General features: G+C 43.7%; 1 protein-coding gene across 3 annotated transcripts in view; it reads left to right on the top strand.

The window, feature by feature from the left end:
• The first annotated feature begins 1,621 nt into the window (after positions 1-1,621).
• The window catches only part of siah1 (siah E3 ubiquitin protein ligase 1), a 37,530-nt gene continuing 19,658 nt past the window's right edge, over positions 1,622-19,493 (top strand). The window contains exon 1 of one of the 3 annotated variants that reach the window (XM_068049387.1): positions 1,622-1,703. The gene's annotated coding sequence lies outside the window, so the exon portion shown is untranslated. Of the gene's footprint in view, positions 1,853-19,493 lie in introns of all 3 variants that reach the window. The other 2 variants (XM_068049384.1, XM_068049385.1) reach the window with 2 other exon arrangements.

Here is a 19,493-nt window from a genome sequence, read left to right as displayed (position 1 = left end):
TTTTCAGTGCCAGAAGAGGTTGTTCAGCAGTAATTAACTCATGTCATGTTGGGGCAGCACAGTGGCGCAGTGGTTAGCACCGCAGCCTCACAGCTCCAGGGACCCGGGTTTGATTCTGGGTACTGCCTGTGTGGAGTTTGCAAGTTTTCCCTGTGACTGTGTGGGTTTTCGCTGGGTGCTCTGGTTTTCTCCCACAGCCAAAGACTTGCAGGTGATAGGTAAATTGGCTGTTGTAAATTGCCCCTAGTGTAGGTAGGTGGTAGGGAATATGGGATTAATGTAGGGTTAGTATAAATGGGTTGGTTGGCACAGACTCGGTGGGCTGAAGGGCCTGTTTTAGTGCTGTATCTCTAAATAAATAAATAAAAAGGTACATAGATGTAATGGACAAGACATAACTTTCTATGGCAAGTTTAGTTCGATCTACTATGCAAGTACAGCAACTTCACACCATTCAATGCATTTCAATAGGGAAGCAGACAGCGAGATGCCATTTTCGTGCCTTTTGGATTTCTACGTCTAACTGTGCATCTGCCTTCATCTGAAGTTGCTTTAGCATTTGCAAATAAATAATGGCCAGCGCCACTAGCCTCGCTGTTATTTTGACAGCAAAATATGGCCCACTGTTTTCATTTTTCAGCAAGACAGTAACTAAAGAACACAGGTTTAATATAGTAAGAGTTTTTTTTTTACAAGAGTATATTTGTACTTCAGAGGCTGGTTATTCTGTGGTGAGTGATCAGCTTTTGGCTTCTTAAAGACTTTCTACCATCTACAAGGCAAAAGTCAGGAGTCTCAACTTGCCTGCATGAGTGCAGCTCCAAAAACACTGAAGCTCAACACCATCCAGGGCAAAACAGCCCGCTTGATTGGCACCCCATCCTCCACAACCTTAAACATTACTTCCTCCACCACTGGTGCACCATAGCTGCAGTGTACCATCTACAAGATGCACTTGCACTGCAGCAACTCACTAAGGCTTCTTCAGCAGCACCTTCCAAACTCACAACCTCTACCACCTAGAAGGGCAAAGGAAGCTGCTGCCTGGGAAGATCATCATCTGCAACTTCCCCTGCAAGTCACACACCATTCTGACTTGGAAACATACTCCCGTTCATTCATCGTTGTAGGGCCAATATCCTGTAACTCCCTAACTAACAGCTCTATGGGAGTACCTTCACCCCATGGATTGTAGTGATTCAAAATGACGACTCATCTTTTCGAGGGCAATAAATGCTGGCCTTCCCAGCGATACCCAAACGCCATAAATGAAAGTACGTTTGACGGAAATTTCCTTGTAACAGAAATATTGAATAGTGTATGGAGAAAGAGTGGGATCAGATTCAGTACACTGCCTGGAGAAAAACAGGCAGAGCTGACGGGCGGTATAGCCTTGTTGTGCGCGAGAATATGCGACGATTCAATAAGTCAATAATAACTGCAAAGTTAATAGCCATCATTCGCTCACAGGTCTAACTGGCGCCCAGTGGAAATGTCCTTCATGCCCCGGAACGAACGGGAGGGCGGAGTTTGGCTGGCACCGTTGATTGGCTCGCCGGCTGGAATAATTAAGCGCGTTGTGCGGGGCAGGTGAGCGCGTGCTGTGGCTGCTGGCTCGAGCGCGGCGGTTGTTCCCTTTCCGGAGAAAAGCAGCGGCGGTGGCACCGGCACCACTACTACTACCCAGTCCAGTTAGCCGGTCGGTGCGTCCTGGTTAGCCTGCCCGGGGGGGTGGGAGGACAGAATAAATAACAATACTTTTTTTTTTAAAAAAGGTATGACTTCAGTTTGTATTTTAGTGGCGGTAAGGGCGTTTGAGAGTCGGACCTCTAAAAGCACAAAGGGAAGAGAGGTATTTATTTGTTGTGGAGGGACATTGTGACCGGAGTAGCTCGGGCCGTGCGTGACCAAGGCGAGTCCGGGCTTTCGGCTTTGTGTATTTTATAATTAAGGAGCTTTTGTATGGTCTGTCGGGCCGTGGTTGCCCGCGTTTTGCGGACGATGAAGTGGGAGCACAGGTCCGGATTGTGTTTGGAGAGGCCAGCGGCTGGGCGAGTCGAGGATTCGCTAGGCCGCGGCCCACCGCTCCTTTGCCTATTGTTGTAAAGAACTACTCCGCTTCTTCTGACCTGGCTTTTTATATTTTTATTCTGACCTCGCATTGTCTGGAACAACCCCAATAAACGTGGCTTTAGTGCTCAGTTTACTGAATGGCCGCCAAGTCTTTCCGTTCCCCGTCTGGTTACTTCCACCGTGTTCTCTCCCTCTCTAGCTTTTAATTTTTGTTTGTGGTGGCAAAGAGGAACAAAAGTTTACATGCTGGCGGATTGTCCGTTGTGGATCAAAGCGTTTAACCTTGTGTCTGTTTGACACAATGGCAATGTTTGTCGGTGAAAATAAACCCCCAGCCACCGCGTATTTCTTCCTTGTTGATAGTCGTTTTGTTGATATAATTCGCCAAGGATCACGAGGTCCCTATCTGGCGCAATGGCTTCTGAAGCTATTTCCCCGTAACTCTTGAGAAAGTAAGTGTATGTAGTATTTAATAATACAGGCAATCCCAACACTACGTACATGTTGACGTCTTTCAGATGTAGCAGGTGCAAACTAGGCCTACAGTAAACGGATTTTCCATTTTTTTTTGTTCTCTTTAAGTTGCCCCACTTTTAATTTTTAAATGCAACCTACGTTCAGAGTGGCTATCTGGTTGCTTAGTCACGATTGCTCTCAAATTTAAGTAGCTATAGAAACCAGGTAAAATGCCAAACACCAGGAACGGTTGTGTTATACGAAAGCGATTTAAGGTCGCTTGGAGGGTGGGTGGGGGGAAGAAGGTGAAAGAGAACTTGTAACTGTTGGAAGAGTAAAACTGGATTGTTGACCATTGGAGCGAAAAAAAAACTATGCTTTTGGGAGAACACTGCCAGTACTTTGCTACAAATATATTGATTATTATTCAGCTGAGGATTCCCCTCTGGTTTAGTAAACTTAGACCCTCTTTCCCTCACTTCATCCCACCAGCTTCTGCATTTAAAACCTCATCCTCTGCCATTTCCATCACCTCTTAACATGATCACACCAACAAACACTCCTTTTTCTCCTATTTCAGCATGTTGAAGGGATTTTTCAGTCTGCAGTCTCTGGGTCCACTCCATCTTGCCTAACACTTGGTTGTCGTCCTCTAGAAGCTGTTTTGTGTGTAAGTGCAGCAGCTGTAATACCTGTTCTTTCAACACCTCCCTTGCCACCATCCAGGTTCCATAAACACCTGGGTGAGAGGAATTTACGTACTGCTTCCAACCTAGTGCACTGTATTCAATGCTGATAATGTGGTTTCCTCTGTAGTGGGGAGACCATGAGCAAATTGATTGTTTTGCTGAACACCATTCCATCTGCAAACATGACTGAGCTACCAGTCACTTGCCACTTTAATTCTCCATCCCACTCTGACCTGTGGCCTCCTATGCTATTTCAGTGAAGCTGAATGTGAGCTTGTAGAGCAGCACCTTATCCTCTTACCAGGCACTTCAGCTCTTGGGCCTTTTTAATGTTGACCTTAGCAACCTTGGACCTCAACTACAGCTTCCATTTTCTCTTGGACAGCAGGTGGCCTGAAGTGGCCTGCTTCCTTGGTGTTTATCATCTTACAAACATACAAATTTGGAGCAGGAGTAGGCCACATGGCCCCTCGAGCCTGCTCCGCCATCCAATAAGTTCATGGCTCAACTGATTACTCCACATTTCCATCTACCCCAATAACCTTTCACCCCCTTGCTTATCAAGAATCTATCTACCTCTGTTGTAAAAATATTCAAAGACTCTGCTTCCACTGCCTTTTGAGGAAGAGAATTCCAAAGACTCATGACTGTCTGAGAAAAAATTTCTCCTCATCTGTCCTAAATGGGAAACCCCTTATTTTTAAACAGTGGCCCCAGTTTTAGATTCTTCCACAAGGGGAAACATCCTTTCCACGCCAAGACCCCTCAGAATCTTCTATGTTTCAACCAAGTCGCCTGTAACTCTTCTAAACTCTGGCGGATACAAGCCTAGCCTGCCCAATATTTCCTCATAAGACACACCTCCTATTGCAGGTATTCTGTGTACTGCTTCCAACGCATTTACATCCTTCCTTAACTAAGGAGAACCAGTACTGTACACAGTACTCCAGATATGGTCTCACCAATGCCCTCTATAGCTGAAGCATAACCTCCTACTTTAGTATTTAATTCCCCTTGCGATAAACAATAACATTCTATTAGCTTTGCTAATCACATGCTGTACCTGCATACTAATCTTTTGCGATTCATGCACTAGGGCACCCAGGTCCCTCTGCATTTCCAAGCTCTGCAATCTCTCTCCATTTAGACAATATGCTTTTCTTTATTCTTCCTGCCAAAATGGACAATTTCACATTTTCCCACATTATGCTCCATTTGCCAGGTCTTTGCCCACACACTTAACCTGTCTATATCCCTTTGTAGCCTCTTTGTGTCCTCTTCACAAGTTACTTTCCTACCTATCTTTGTGTCAGCAAATTTAGCAACCATACCTTTATATAAATACAATTTATATAAATTGTAAAAAGTTGAGGCCCCAGCACAAATCCCTTTGGCACACCACTTATTACATCTTGTCAACCAGGAAATGACCTACTGTTTCCTATTAGCTAGCTAATCATCTGTCCATGCCAATATGTTACACCTGCATCATAACATTTTATTTTCTGCAGTAACCTTTGCTGTATTACCTTATCAAATGCCTTCTGGAAATCGAAGTACAATACATCCACCAGTTCTCCTTCATCCACAGCACATGTAACTCCCTCAAAGAACTCCAATAAATTGGTTAAACATGATTTCCCTTTCACAAAACCATGTTGACTCTTCCTGATTATAGCAGGGAACTTAAAGTTCAATTTATGTCCTTAATAACTTCTAGCATTCTCCCTAAGAGATATTAAGCTAACTGGCCTGTAGTTTCCTGCTTTGTCTGTCTCCCTTCTTGAATAAAGGAGTTGCATTTGCTATTTTCCAATCTAACGGAACCTTCCCCGAATCTCAAATTTTGGAAAACTAAAACTAACGCATCAACTATCTCATTTGCCACTACTTTTAACACCCTAGGATGAAGTACATCAGGACCCAGGGACTTGTCAGCCTGCAGCTCCAACGTTTTGTTCAAGTACCGCTTCCCTGGTGATTGTAATTTATTTGAGTTCATCCCTCCCTTCCATTTCCTGATTTGCAGCTAATTCTGGGATATTACTCGTCCTCAATAGTGGAGGAACCTTCTCTGTTTTACCAGATTTTTCTATGTTTCCCACCTTCTGCTAGTGTGCTGTAACCATTTACACATCCTCTGGCACTCATAATTAATTTCTCATTGTCTCCTTTCGTCATATCATTATTCCTTCTGTCATTTTGCCCTTTTATCTTCCCCTAATTGCAGAGCTTTTTTGTCATCTTCTGGCTCCCTTCTGTTCACTTGAATTTATGCTAATATTTTAAAAGTTCACTGTCTTGTCACATTTATCTGTCTCAACTGCATGCTTTTAATATGAAATTTGGAAGGATAAAATGTATCACTACACTAGGATGCGTGTCAGTTCAAGTGGGCATAGTACAAAAACTTCACACTCTTATGCTATACTGATAATTTTCTTTGTGAGATGAAACCTAGGGAAAGCACCATGGTTTATAGTTCAGGCTACCAAGTTTCAAGACTAATAGTGTCCAATAAAAAGACTTTGGGGGGGGGGGGGGTGGTTGGAAAAACTTGCACTTGTATAATGCCTTTCAAGACCTTTGAAGACTCGAAGTGCTTTGTAGCCAATTAAGTACTTTTTGAAGAATAGTCACTTGTAATGTAGGAAATGTGGCAGTCGATTTGCACACAGCAATCTCGTACAACAATACAGTAATGGCAAGATAATGTTTGTGATAAAGTAAATCAAAATAGAAATATCAAGCTTATTTGAAGACCTCAGTCTTTGTAGGAAGACAAAACGAAAGGCAGTGGAGTTCCCCAATATTGAAATTCTGGAAAGTAATGAATTACAATGGGCAATTGTATGTGAGGTGTTTTGCTTTTTAACTGAAAGTGTAAGCAAAGAGACCACCATCTAAGATAGTCTGTAGCTTATAAGGTACAGGAATGATATTTGCTTATCTGACCATTAGCAATTTCTTGAGTCCTGTCCATGAGGTGAGTATCGAGGTATGACAGTTGTTAGGACTTGGGATTTGTAAATATTTATGGGGGAAGAAGAGTAAAAGAAACTACTTGCATTGATATTTTTATTAAACATAAAACTTAAAAATTGCACAGAAATTCATAGTCTACCAAAGAGATACAAGGGCAGGTAACTAAAGCCTGAGTCGGAGGTAGATTTTAAGGAGTGCCTTGGAAGAGAGCTAATTCCAGAGCTTGGGGCCTAGATGGCTGAAGGTACAGTTGGCATTAGTGGTGTGGAGGAAGCACAAGGAACCAAAGTTGGAGAGAGAGTTCTTTGAGGATTCTAGAGCTGGAGGAGATTAGAGATGGGATGGGTGAGGCCATTGGAGGGATTTGAACATTAGGATGAGGACTTTACAATCAAGCCGTTGGTGGACCAGAAGCTAATATAAGTCAGCAAACATGGTGAAATGAGTGAGCAGGACTTGGTGTATGTTAGTGCAAGATAGTGTTTGGATGAGCTTGAGTTTATGGAGATCGACCAGGAAAGCATTCAAATAGTCGAGTCTGTGGATAGTAGCTTAACAATCTAGGGCATGAGTTGAGACAAGTTGATGCTGAGGTGGAGGTTGGCAGTTTTTGGTGAAGATATGGAATTGGAAGCTCAGCTCCAGGTTGGACTCTGGTTGAGAACAGTCTGATTCAACCTGGGCCAGCGGCCAAGAAGGGGATGGAATCTGGCAAAAGAATGGAGTTTGTGGCAGGTGGTGACGAGATGGCTTGTCTTTCTGATGTTTAATTGGAGGAAATAGCTCATTCTGGGCAAGGTTTCTGACAATGGAGGCAGTGGAGGGATTGAGAGAGCTGGATGTCACAGCATATGTGTAGAACATGGTAACAGGCCTGGGCCATTAACCCTCTTGAGCTTGCTGTGCCATTCAAATGGATCTAGTTCTGTATCTCAACTCTATTTAACTGCTGCTGCTGTTCATATCCCTTGGTGCCCGTACCCAACAAAAGGCTAGCACACTCAGTATTGTCCCAGCATCTGCATCCTTTTGGGGATATGATTCCATATTTCCACTATCCTTTGTGTGGAAAAAGTGCTTCCTGATAATTGGCCTGGCCTAGTCCTAATATTATGATTGCCCCCCAGCAGAGGAAATAGTTTGTCCCCACTATTGAATCAATTTAACTTTTTTAAACTTCTCCATCAGATCGTCACTCATGTACTCAAAGAAATACAAGCCACGTTTATGCAACCTGTCCTAGTAATTTAACCCTCTAAGCTCAGTATGAAACTGTCTACACCCACTACAAGCTCAATATATCCTTCCTGTGACGTGGTTCCCAAAACTGAATTTTACACTCCAGATATACGATAATGCCAGGAACCTGCCATGTCTTTGGGTGATTTTTGCTGGAGGGCAATATGTAGATGAAAGTAGGAGGCAGTCGAGGATAAATCTTTTGAAGGCTGATTTCAAGAGGTAATGGTGGGGTTGCACAAAGTGAAGCCATTGCAGCAGAGTCTCTGGCGATGCTTGGACAAGTAAGATTAAAATGAGGCAAGGGCAGTTCTGCTTATCTGGATAATAGCTGTTGAAGCAGGGTGGTTGCAGTGCCAAAGGCTGCAGAGATCGAAAAGGATGAGTGTGTGTGGCAAGCTCAATGTCATTTTGTGTTTTGATTAAGGCTGTTTGTGTTATTTCAAGAGTAGAAAACTGGAAGTTCAAATGTGGAGATTTTGGCTAGACATCACTATTTGTGTCTTCAGAAGTAGATTTGACAGTTGTAGCAGTTGTATTAGGAAGTGGAAAAGTGTATCCAGCAGTGGACTATGGGCTAGTAGTCCACAGGGTGGTTTATGAAAGTTCATCTAAGCCACCTTTTTTTAGTTGCAGTTGTGTTGTGGATGTTCTAACTTTTCAGTTATCACATTTCCCCAACCTCCACCCCACTGCCTCCATAGTCCTGTAACCTGCTGGCACTTTTTTGCATGTCTCACATTTGACTATGGCGTAAGTAATTTAGGGAGCTGAGGTACAAGCCAGTTGTATTTGTGGTAATAAGTGGATTTGCATTCCCATCTCCCAACAGGCAGTAGACCTCAAATGTTGAGCAGGATCAGTCATGTGACTTCCTTGCATCTTTAGCAAACTGGATCCCCAGTGGAGCCTGCAGTTTTCCTTACTGATTGTTTCCTGCTGTATTTCTATGGTTCATTTTCCTACAGTTTATTTTGAATATTTTGCTATATTTTACTGCAATGATTAAGATTTAAGAAAACCTGAATGGGATTGCATCAGTGATCAACTAATTTCTTCCAGTTAAGACATTCCAGCCGTTGAATGTGGCTGCCTTGACAATCGCAAAGTGCAGCCCATGATTGTCAACTGCAGGAAGTAAACACATCCATGCTGGAATGTTGCCTTTAGGCTGCAACTAAAGGTATTTTTGAAGGACCATCTACCAAGAGTTTATTACTTTGTACTGTTGTGACCGAGGTGGGAGGAGTGCACTGTCACTTTAGTTCCACCTCTCCACAGGTCAAAGCATATATTTAAATGTTTATCCAGTTACCAATACAGTCAATAATTTTCTCTTTTTATCACAGAATAAAATACACCAGCCAGGTTTCTTTATTAAACAGCTATTGTCAGTTTATTATAAAACAAGACATAATCAGTAACGAAGCAAAGCATTCACACTGAAATATGAAAGTTCCCTTTTACCTTAGCCCCTCTCTCTCACTCACACCCGCGGCCCCCCCGCCCAAAACCCTGGTTAATCGGACTAGAGATTTTTTTTTTAGAGCTCTGTTACAAAAAAGAATACTTTGGCCAAATACTTGTTAATTCTTGAAGAGAAGATAATGAAAAGATGTCAGTCGTCCCCTTGTTTTTTGGGTTTGGCGTCCGAAATTAATGTAGACTGCTGCCACTGGGATCTTCCTCTGGAGCGATTCGTTCAGGTGGCGTCGAGGATTTATCCGGCACTTTTTTTCCAGTGGCTCCGGAGAAATGCAGCAACCGGGGTTTCAGGCAGGCCTTTCAGGAGTAATGCCTCATATATTTCTGTCTCTCTCACACTTCTTAGAGCTTCTCTGAGATGGGAAAACCGGCAGGCTTTTCAAAGAGATGCAACAGGTTGAGCTGGGGTTTTGTCTTTCAGGTTGATTTTTTTTTAAAACTCCAACTGACATTTTGGTTTTGCTTTGGATAATCTCGAGTCAAACCTCCTGACCAGTATAAATCTTGACCTGTCACTTCTCTGTAAACATCTCTCAGTCCAAGGTTTCTGTTTGTTTTATCTTAAATCACATGATATCCAGCAAAAGTTTGTCTTCAACATCATTGTAAGTGTCCCCTTGGTGAACTTTTAAAAAATAAGTCCAGTAGTTATGAAATCTTCAGCCTCCCAAAAAATGAATCCATTTCCACAATTGAAATACAAGTCCTCAATTTTAACAAAAATGGAAGCACTGTCCTAACAGTACACTCTTCTAATTGTTCAAGCATGGAAAGTCCCATCTATTGCCACACCTTTTACGACCACCTTCTCTGTTGGAAAGTAGGCTCTGTTCCACAGGAGACGCATGATGCCAAAATCATACTATACCAAAACGAAGGCGACAGAGGAGACTGCCACAACTACAGGGGCATCTCTTTCCTTAGCGTCACAGGGAAGGCCTTTGCTCGTGTCATACTTAAGACGCCATTTATTTGCAAACTGAGTGTACCTGGAAGTGCAGTGGGGTTTCTGTGCTGCCAGATCTACTGTGGATATGATAAGTGTGGGAACAGAATGTACCCCTTTACCTTGCTTTTGTAGATCTCATTAAGGCATTTGACAGTCAGCAGAGCTGTACAAGAATTTGGGGAAAAGTTGGCTGTCCACCGAAGCTCCTCAGTCTCATCCGCTCCTGTGCCGATGTGCACTGTACTGTACAGTTTGGCTCCCCCTCTGACAGTTTCGGAGTGAAGAATGGAGTAAAACAGGGTTGTGTCCTAGCCCCCATCTGTTTCTTTGGCATCTTCTCCATGCTGGTCACCTTCGCCTTCCCTGCAGGTATGGAGGGCGTCAACTTGCACTCTAGGTCAGATGGCAAGCTCTAACAATCTATTAAGGCTGAAAGCAAAAATAAAAACTCCTCACATTCTAATCAGAGAACTCCTCTCTGCTGATGCTGCGCTAGTTACTCACAGAAACTCTGCTCCAAAGACTCATGGACTCTGTGTCTCAAAGGCAGAGCTCCCAAGTGTTGCCTCTAATCAAACAGAGGTGGCTTTGGTGGATCGGACACCGTCGTAGGATGGAAGATGGTTGCATACCCAAGGGCCTTCTACATGGTGAGGTAGCTGGGGCCAGATGGCCAGTAGAGTGCCTAAAACTCCCCTTCAAGCAAGCTTGCAAGTGACATGAAAACTCTAAATATCAACTGTCGCACTTGGGAGTTGTTGGCGAAATGGTGACACATCCTGTGGACTGGGTGTGCACTACCACGATCAGTTGCTACAACAGCTTGGCAACTGGCTCCAACGTCAAACAACTCCGCATCACTTGGCAGCTTCATGTGCAGCACTTGTGGCAGAACCTGCCTGAAGGATTGGCCTTTGCAGCCATCGACAAAGGTGCACCGAGAAGGCACCCTACCTAAATGGATTGTTTGCATGCCCATCTTCCGTAGATGGAAGGATGTCAACTAACCAGCACTATTCTAATAGCCAGCTGACCTATTTGAACTATATAATTGAGTATTACCAAATTTATTTAAGGCACAGATATTGTGACTACCAGACTAAATTCATAAGCAAAATACTATGGATTCTCAATCTCTCAATGCTGGAAATACGTAGGTCAGGCAGCATCTGAGAGAGAGCATTAACTTTCAGGACCCCATCGTCTGAAGGAGCCTAACTTATTTTTTCTTGGGGTGAGTTGCTGGCAAGGCCATCATTTATTCCCATGAGCAGGTGATGGTGAGCTGCCTACACCTGAGTGGCTTGCTAGGCTATTTCAGAAGGCAGTTACGAATTGGCCATATAGCTGTGGGTCTGGAATTGCATGTAAGTCAGACCAGGTAGGTATAGTGGATTTCCTCACCTCAAGTGAACCAGGTGGCTTTTATGACAATCTGGTAGTTTCATGGGCATTATGAACCGACCAGTATTTTATTCCAGATTTATTGATTTGAATTCAAATTCTTTTCATTTCTCCCCCCGCAACCCCACCACAAGCTGCTGTGTTGGGATTTGAACTCGTGTCTCTGGAGCATTAGTCCAGGCCTCTGGATTACTAGTCAGTAACAATTGCTATGCTACTGTCGCCTGATAGCTGTTTTAATATCTATTCAGATATAAAGGATAACTTTTTTTTTCGCTGTTACTCACTATTGGGTAGTTAACAATTAAAAGGAGAGAGAATTTGCATTTGTAAAGTACCTTTCATGACTTCAGGGTATTCTAAAGTGCTGCAAAACCATTGATGTATGTTTTGGATGCAGTCACTATTGTAATGTAGGAATCCTATTGTCCAATTTGCTGTTTGTACAATGAAAGAAAAATGGCCAGATCATTTATCTGGTGTTTGAGTAGATCTTGGTTAGCAGATATCACATCTCCAATTGGAGCTTCTGTGGATCAGTTGGTTCTGTAAAGAACTAGCTGAACAGTTAATAGCACTTTTACACTTTGTAATTTTGAAGTATTGAGCCTTCCCATGCTCTTTTAATTAAAAAAAAAAAATCAGTTGCTTTATTGCAGATTGGATTAAACTGCAGTGGAGCAGCTGTGGAGGGGAAGGTAGAGAACTTGTCCAAACTTTTCTCCATGACCTGAATGGTGGAGCTGATTGAAAAATGTGGTTACCCTGTCTGATACTTCCTATTGGAAAGTGCTTAGCCATGTGGACAAGGTTTGGCTAAGAGACAAGTTCCCAATGCAACTATCTTCAGTATTAATTTCAGGTTTGTATGAGTGAGGATTAGATTTAAGGTCCTCCAGGATGAGTCAGTGGGGTCCTGATTGAAATAGAATTTCAAATGCCTTTCCTATAATTGAATTTGGGATTGCCTCCAGAGGATTTTATTTGTGTGTAGCTTTATCTGATATTTACATTTGGACTAGGAACCAGGTCCTTTTGTAAGGGCTGAGCTCTACTTTTTGTGCAAAAGCTGACCTGGTATTCATTTCTAATGACTCCACATCCACTGCAAATACAATGTCAGTCTTGTGTCCTGAAAAAGTGGTGGTCGCCATCTTCAGTGAAATGCTGTAATCGTGTGGTGTTAAATGGGGAATTCCAGGATTCTGACCCTACATTGATTAAGGAATGTATGTCCCAAAGCAGGATGCTGTGCATGCTTATATTCTTCATGCTAGGGATTGCAAAACTGCTAGGTGCTGTTGAAGTAATCTGGGCAAGTTGCTGTAGTGCATACTTTGAATTCAACATACTAACAGCTGCAGTGCGGTGTAACAGCTGAATATTGAGTGTAGTGGTGGGTGCTGATCAAGTTAAAGGTTGGAAAAGGTTATAAGAGATAGGATTTATAATCATCTTGAAAAGAATAAGTTCATTAGAGATAGTCAGCACGGTTTTGTGAAGGGTAGGTCGTGCCTCACAAACCTTATTGAGTTTTTTGAGAAGGTGACCAAACAGGTGGATGAGGGTAAAGCCGTGGATGTGGTGTATATGGATTTCAGTAAGGCGTTTGATAAGGTTCCCCACGGTAGGCTATTGCAGAAAATACGGAAGTATGGGATTGAAGGTGATTTAGTGCTTTGGATCAGAAATTGGTTAGCTGAAAGAAGACAGAGGGTGCTGGTTGATGGCAAATGTTCATCCTGGAGTTTAGTTACTAGTGGTGTACCGCAAGGATCTGTTTTGGGGCCACTGCTGTTTGTCATTTTTATTAATGACCTGGATGAGGGTGTAGAAGGGTGAGTTAGTAAATTTGCGGATGACACTAAGGTCGGTGGAGTTGTGGATAGTGCTGAAGGATGTTGTAGGTTACAGAGGGACATAGGCTGCAGAGCTGGGCTGAGAGATGGCAAATGGAGTTTAATGTGGAAAAGTGTGAGGTGATTCACTTTGGAAGGAGTAACAGGAATGCAGAGTACTGGGCTAATGGGAAGATTCTTGGTAGTGTAGATGAGCAGCGAGATCTTGGTGTCCAGGTACAAAAATCCCTGAAAGTTGCCACCCAGGTTAATAGGGCTGTTAAGAAGACATATGGTGTGTTAGCTTTTATTAGTAGGGGGATCGGAGCCGCGAGGTCATGCTGCAGCTGTACAAAACTCTGGTGCGGCCGCACCTGGAGTATTGCGTGCAGTTCTGGTCACCGCATTATAGGAAGGATGTGGAAGCTTTGGAAAGGGTGCAGAGGAGATTTACTAGGATGTTGCCTGGTATGGAGGGAAGGTCTTACGAGGAAAGGCTGAGGGACTTGAGGTTGTTTTCATTAGAGAGAAGGAGGAGGAGAGGTGACTTAATAGAGACATATAAGATAATCAGAGGGTTAGATAGGGTGGATAGTGAGTCTTTTTCCTCGGATGGTGATGGCAAACACGAGGGGACATAGCTTTAAGTTGAGGGGTGATAGATATAGGACAGATGTCAGAGGTAGTTTCTTTACTCAGAGTAGTAGGGGCATGGAGCGCCCTGCCTGCAACAGTAGTAGATTCGCCAACTTTAAGGGCATTTAAGTGGTCATTGGATAGACATATGGATGAAAATGGAATAGTGTAGGTCAGATGGTTTCACAGGTCGGCACAACATCGAGGGCCGAAGGGCCTGTACTGCGCTGTAATGTTCTATAAGTGGACTGTTTTGTCCTGGATCATGTCAGCTATGAAATTTCTTGTGGATGCACCCATCCATTTTGAGTGGTATTCAATTATTTTTGATGGACTTTGCATGAATACCATTGAAAGTCAAGAAGGGATGGTTCAGCCTAGGTGTTTGTTTTTTCTGTTGGACATTATCGTTACTTGGCATTTGTGTCTGCACCCTCTAGTGGTCATTAACTGAGATTGGTAGTCTAATTTTGTAAATGTGTAGTAATGTAAATAATGAATGCAGTATTCCTACTTTCATATCTCTTTGCTTAGAAGATCATCAGGAGAGCAGGAATCTGATGCATCTTATACCATATTAGTGCGAAGTTGGAGCTATGAACATGTTACTTGGGATTGTAATTTTTTATTGGCTCCATCTACCCAGAATTCCATCCTAGTTACTCCAGAAGAGTTGTGGTGTTTGCTGTTAGGCGAAATTTAAACTGAGAATGCAAATAAATCCAGTGTATTTAAAATCTGTGCCAAGTAACTGAGCTAAAGCTCCACACCAGGAGAGCACAAATTCTAGTTTCTCACTTATTGAAAATAGAGCATATTATATTTCAGATTAAATGTTTAAATTGAAGCCTTTACCCATTCAGGGAGATGTAAAAGATCCCATGGCACTTGGAGATTTGAGTTAATTAAGGATAGCCAGCACAGATTTGTAAAAAGCAGATCATGCTTGACTCATTTAATTGCATTTTTTAATGTAATAGAGAAAGTTGAAGGGATAGTGGTGGATGTTGTCTATATGGATTTTCAAGTGTTTGATGAAAGCAGCACATAAAAGGCTGGTTAAAAAGATTGAGGCTCACTGAATAGAAGGGTCAGTGTCCAGTTGGATAAAAATTGGCTTAAGGACAGAAAAAGCAAGCAGTGGTAAATGGTTTTTCAGACTGGCAGATGGTGACAGTGATGTTACCCAAGGGTCAGTGCTAGAATCAGTTTTTTTGATGTATGTAAATGACTTGGATATTGGAATACAGTAGAATTTCAAAATTTGCTGATACCAAACTTGGAGTGGCAAACAGTGAGGATGATGTGAATCGCCTTCAACGGGGCATAAGCTAGCTGAATGCAAGTGGCCGATGAAATTTAATGCAGACAAGAGTGAGAGGATGTGTTTTGGCAGAAGGGATAAGGAGAAGATCTCCTGGCACAGTTCTAAAGAGGGACCTGAGGGTGCATGGACCTTTTTTTTTGAAGGTGGCAGGACACATTGAGAGCATATGGGATCTTGGGCTTCATAGAGGTATTGAGTATAAAAGCTAAACCTTTTTTGATGCATTAAAGCTCTGGTTAGGCCATTACTAGAGTATTGTTTCCAGTTCTGGTCAACACACCTTAGGAAGGATGTGAGGGTGCAGAGGATATTGACCAGAATGGTTCAAGGGATAGTGAATTTTAGTAACGAGGTTAGGTTGGAAAAGCTAGGTTTGCTCTCCTTTTAGCAAAGGAGAGTGGGAGGAGTATATAAGATTGACTGGCTTAGATAAGGTAGACAAGGAAAACTGTTCCCATTAACAGATGGTGCAAGGGCTAGGGGATACAGATTGAAGGCTCTGGGTAAGAGATGCAGGAGGAAATGAGAGGAAGAACTTTACAGTGTGTGGTAATGACCTGGAACTTGCTGCCCATATGGGGGATGGAAGCAAAGATGAATGATTTCAAAAAGAAATTGGGCACTTGTGTGGGGTTAACTTTTTTGTTTTTATTTATGGGATGTGGGCATTGCTGGCTATGACAGCATTTATTGCCCATTCCTAATTGCCCTGGAGAAGGTGGTGCGCCACCTTCATGAATTGTTGCAGTCTCGCAATGCTGGGAGTTCTAGGATTTTGACCCAGCGACAAGTGAAGGAACGGCGATATAGTTCCAAGTCAGGATGGTGTGTGGCTTGGAGGGGAATTTGCAGGTGGTGGGCCCATGCATCTACTGCCCTTGTCCTTCTAGGTGGTAGAGGTTGTGGGTTTGGAAGGTGCTGTCTAAGGAGCCTTGGTGTATTGCTGCAGTGCATCTTGTAGATGGTATACACTGCTGCCATTGTGCGTTGGTGGTGGAGGGCGTGAATGTTTGTGGATTTAGTGCCAGTCAAGTGGGCTGCTTTGTCCTGGATGGTGTCGAGCTTCTTGAGTGTCGGAGTTGCATTCCTGACTTGTGCTTTGTAGATGGTGGACAGGCTTTGGGGAGTCAGGAGGTGAGTTTGTCACTGCAGGATTCCTGGCCTCTGACCTGCTCTTGTAGCTGCAGTATTTATATGGCTAGTCTAGTTCAGTTTCTGGTCACTGGTAACCTCCGGGATGTTGAGAGTGGGGGATTCAGCGATGGTAATGCTATTGAATGTCAAGGGGAGATGGTTAGATTTTTCTCTTGTTTGAGATAGTCATTGTCTGGCACTTAAGTGGCAAGTAATATTCACACCACACATCAGCCCAAGCCTGAATATTGTCCAGGTCTTGCTGCATGTGGGTATGGACTGTTTCAATAACTGAAGTCACGAATGGTGCTGAACATAGTGCAATCATCAGCGAACATCCCCACTTTTTACCTTATGATTGAAGGAAGGTCATTGATGAAGATGGTTAAACTTAGGACACTACCCTGAGGAACTCCTGCAGTGATGTCCTGGAGCTGAGATGATTGACCTCCAACCACAACCATCTTTTGCACTAGGTATGACTCCAACAGTGAAGTGCTTTTCACCATGATTCTCATTGACTCTAGTTTTGCTAGGACTCCTTGATGCCATACTCTGTCAGATGCTACCTTGATGTCAAGGGCAGCCACTCTCGCTTCACCTCTTGAGTTCAGCTCTTTAGTTAATGTAATGAGGTCAGGTGCTGAGTGGCCCTGGCGAAACCCAACTGTGCGTCGCTGAGCAAGTGCTGCTTGATAGCACTGTTTACACCTTCTGTCACTTTACTGCTGATCGGACGGTAATTGGCTGGGTTGGCTCTGTCCTGCTTTTTATGTACAGGACATACCTGGGCAATTTTCCTCATTGCTGGGTAGATGGCAGTGTTGTAGCTGTACTAGAACAGTTTGGCTAGGGGCACGGCAAGTTCTGGAGCACAGGTACTATTGCCAGAATGTCAGGGCCCATAGCCTTTGCAGTATCCAGTGCCTTCAGTTGTTTCTTGATCTCACGTGGAGTCAATTGAATTGGTTGAAGACTGGTATCTGTGATGCTGGGGACTTCAGGAGGAGGCTTGCATGGATCATCCACTTGGCACTTCTGGTTGAAGATTGTTGCAAATGCTTCAACTTCATCTTTTTTGCACTAATGTGCTGGGCTCCCCCATCATTGAGAATGGGGATATTTGTGGAGCCACCTTCTGTTTAATTGTCCACCATTCACAACTGGATGTGGCTTGACTGCAGAGCTTAGATCTGTTCGTTGGTTGTGGGATCACTTAGCTCTGTATTGCATGCTGCTTACGCTGGCAGGCAAGTAGTCCTGGGGTTGCAGATTCACCAGGTTGACACTTCATTTTGAGGTATACCTGGTGCTGACATGCCTTCCTACTCTCTCCATTTGAACCAGGGTTGATTGCCTGGCTTGATAAGAGTGGGGGATTTGCCAGACCGTGAGGTTATAGGTTGTGTTAGAGTACAATTTTGCTGATGGCCCACTGTGTCTAGAGGATGTCCAGGTTTGATTTGCTAGATCTGTTTGAAGTCTGGCCCATTTAGCATGGTGGTAGTGCCACACAACACAATAGAGGGTATCCTCAAGGTGAATATGGGATTTTGTCTCCACAAGGTCACTCCTACAAAACTGTCATAGACACATGCATCTACAACAGGAAAAGACTTGACGGGGTCAAGTATGTTTTTTTCCTTCTTGGTTCCCTCACCGTCTGCCGCAGACCCAGTCTAGCAGCTATATCCTTTAGGGCTAGGTCAGTAATGGTTTTACTGAGCCACTCTTGGTGATGGACACTGAAGTTCTCTACCCAGGGTACATTCTGCACCTTTGCCACCTTCAGTGCTTCCTCCAAGTGGTGTTTAACATGGAGTACTGATTCATCAGCTGAGGGGAGGGGGGTGGTGCGGTGGTAAAGTAGGTGATAATCAGAAGGTTTCATTGCCCATGTTTGACCTGATGCTATGAGACTTCATGGAGTCAGGTGTCTGTTGAGCACTCCCAGGGCAACTCCCTCCTGACCGTGTATACTGCTCTGCCACCGCCTCTGCTAGGTCTGTCCTGCCAGTGGGACAGGATGTACTCCAGGATGGTGATGGCGGTGTCTGGGACATAGTCATTCTGGCAGAATCATATCTTACAATGTCAGGCTGCTGCTTGACTAGTCTGTGGGACAGCTTTCCCAACTCTGGCACAAGCCCTCAGATGTTGGGAAGGAGGACTTTGCAGGGTCGACGGGGCTGGATTTGCTGTTTCCAGTGTTTAGGTCGATGCCGGGTGGTCTGTCCCGTTTCATTCCTTATTACGTAGCAGTTTGATAAAACTGACATTGCTTGTTAGGCCATCTCAGAGGGCATTAAGTGTCAACCGCATTGCTCTGGGTCTGGAGTTACATAGGCCAGACCAGGTAAGGACAGCAGATTTCCTTCCCTAAAAAACACTAGTGAACCAGATGGGTTTTTCGACAATGGTTTCATGGCCATCATTAGACTAATTTTTTTGGAGATTTATTAATTGAATTCAAATTCCACTTTCTACCCTAGTGGGATTCGAACTGATGTCCCCAGAGCAGTACCTTGGGTCTCTGGGTTACTTGTCCAGTCACAATACCACTACGCCACTGCCTCCCCCAGAGAGCCAGCATCAACTCTGGGTGAATGACTTGCTGACTTTTTACGAGAGCAAGGAATTTTGTCATGTTCTGACAAATGTTGAGCCTTTGGTTAACACTGTCAAAGCTGAGTAGTCATTCATATCATTTTGAGACTGTAATGTTTGCTAACTGTCTATTCGAGAGTACTTTGGAATGTCCTGAGGGCATGTAAGGTGCTATAATGCTCATTTTTTAAAAAAACTTTCTTCCCTAGTCATTGAAATATCATAGACTCCTGACAACAGTGATCGCGAACGTCATCAGTGCATGCAAACATTTGCCAGCTTGCCAGTATGAATATGCACACTGTCACTGTGAAATGATGTCCTCACCCCTCAATAGCCGTGATTGCCATCATCTCCACTTCACTTAGGGCGGCGCAGTGGTTAGCACCGCAGCCTCACAGCTCCAGGGACCCGGGTTCGATTCCGGGTACTGCCTGTGTGGAGTTTGGAAGTTCTCCCTGTGTCTGCGTGGGTTTTCTCCGGGTGCTCCGGTTTCCTCCCACAAGCCAAAAGACTTGCAGGTTGATGGGTAAATTGGCCATTATAAATTGTCACTAGTATAGGTAGGTGGTAGGGAAATATAGGGACAGGTGGGGATGTTTGGTAGGAATATGGGATTAGTGTAGGATTAGTATAAATGGGTAGTGGTTGATCGGCACAGACTCGGTGGG

The sequence above is a fragment of the Heterodontus francisci genome, chromosome 17 (genome assembly GCF_036365525.1).
Source record: "Heterodontus francisci isolate sHetFra1 chromosome 17, sHetFra1.hap1, whole genome shotgun sequence".
NCBI classification, from domain to species: Eukaryota; Metazoa; Chordata; class Chondrichthyes; order Heterodontiformes; family Heterodontidae; genus Heterodontus; species Heterodontus francisci.
This window is presented reverse-complemented; position numbering and strand designations above follow the sequence as displayed.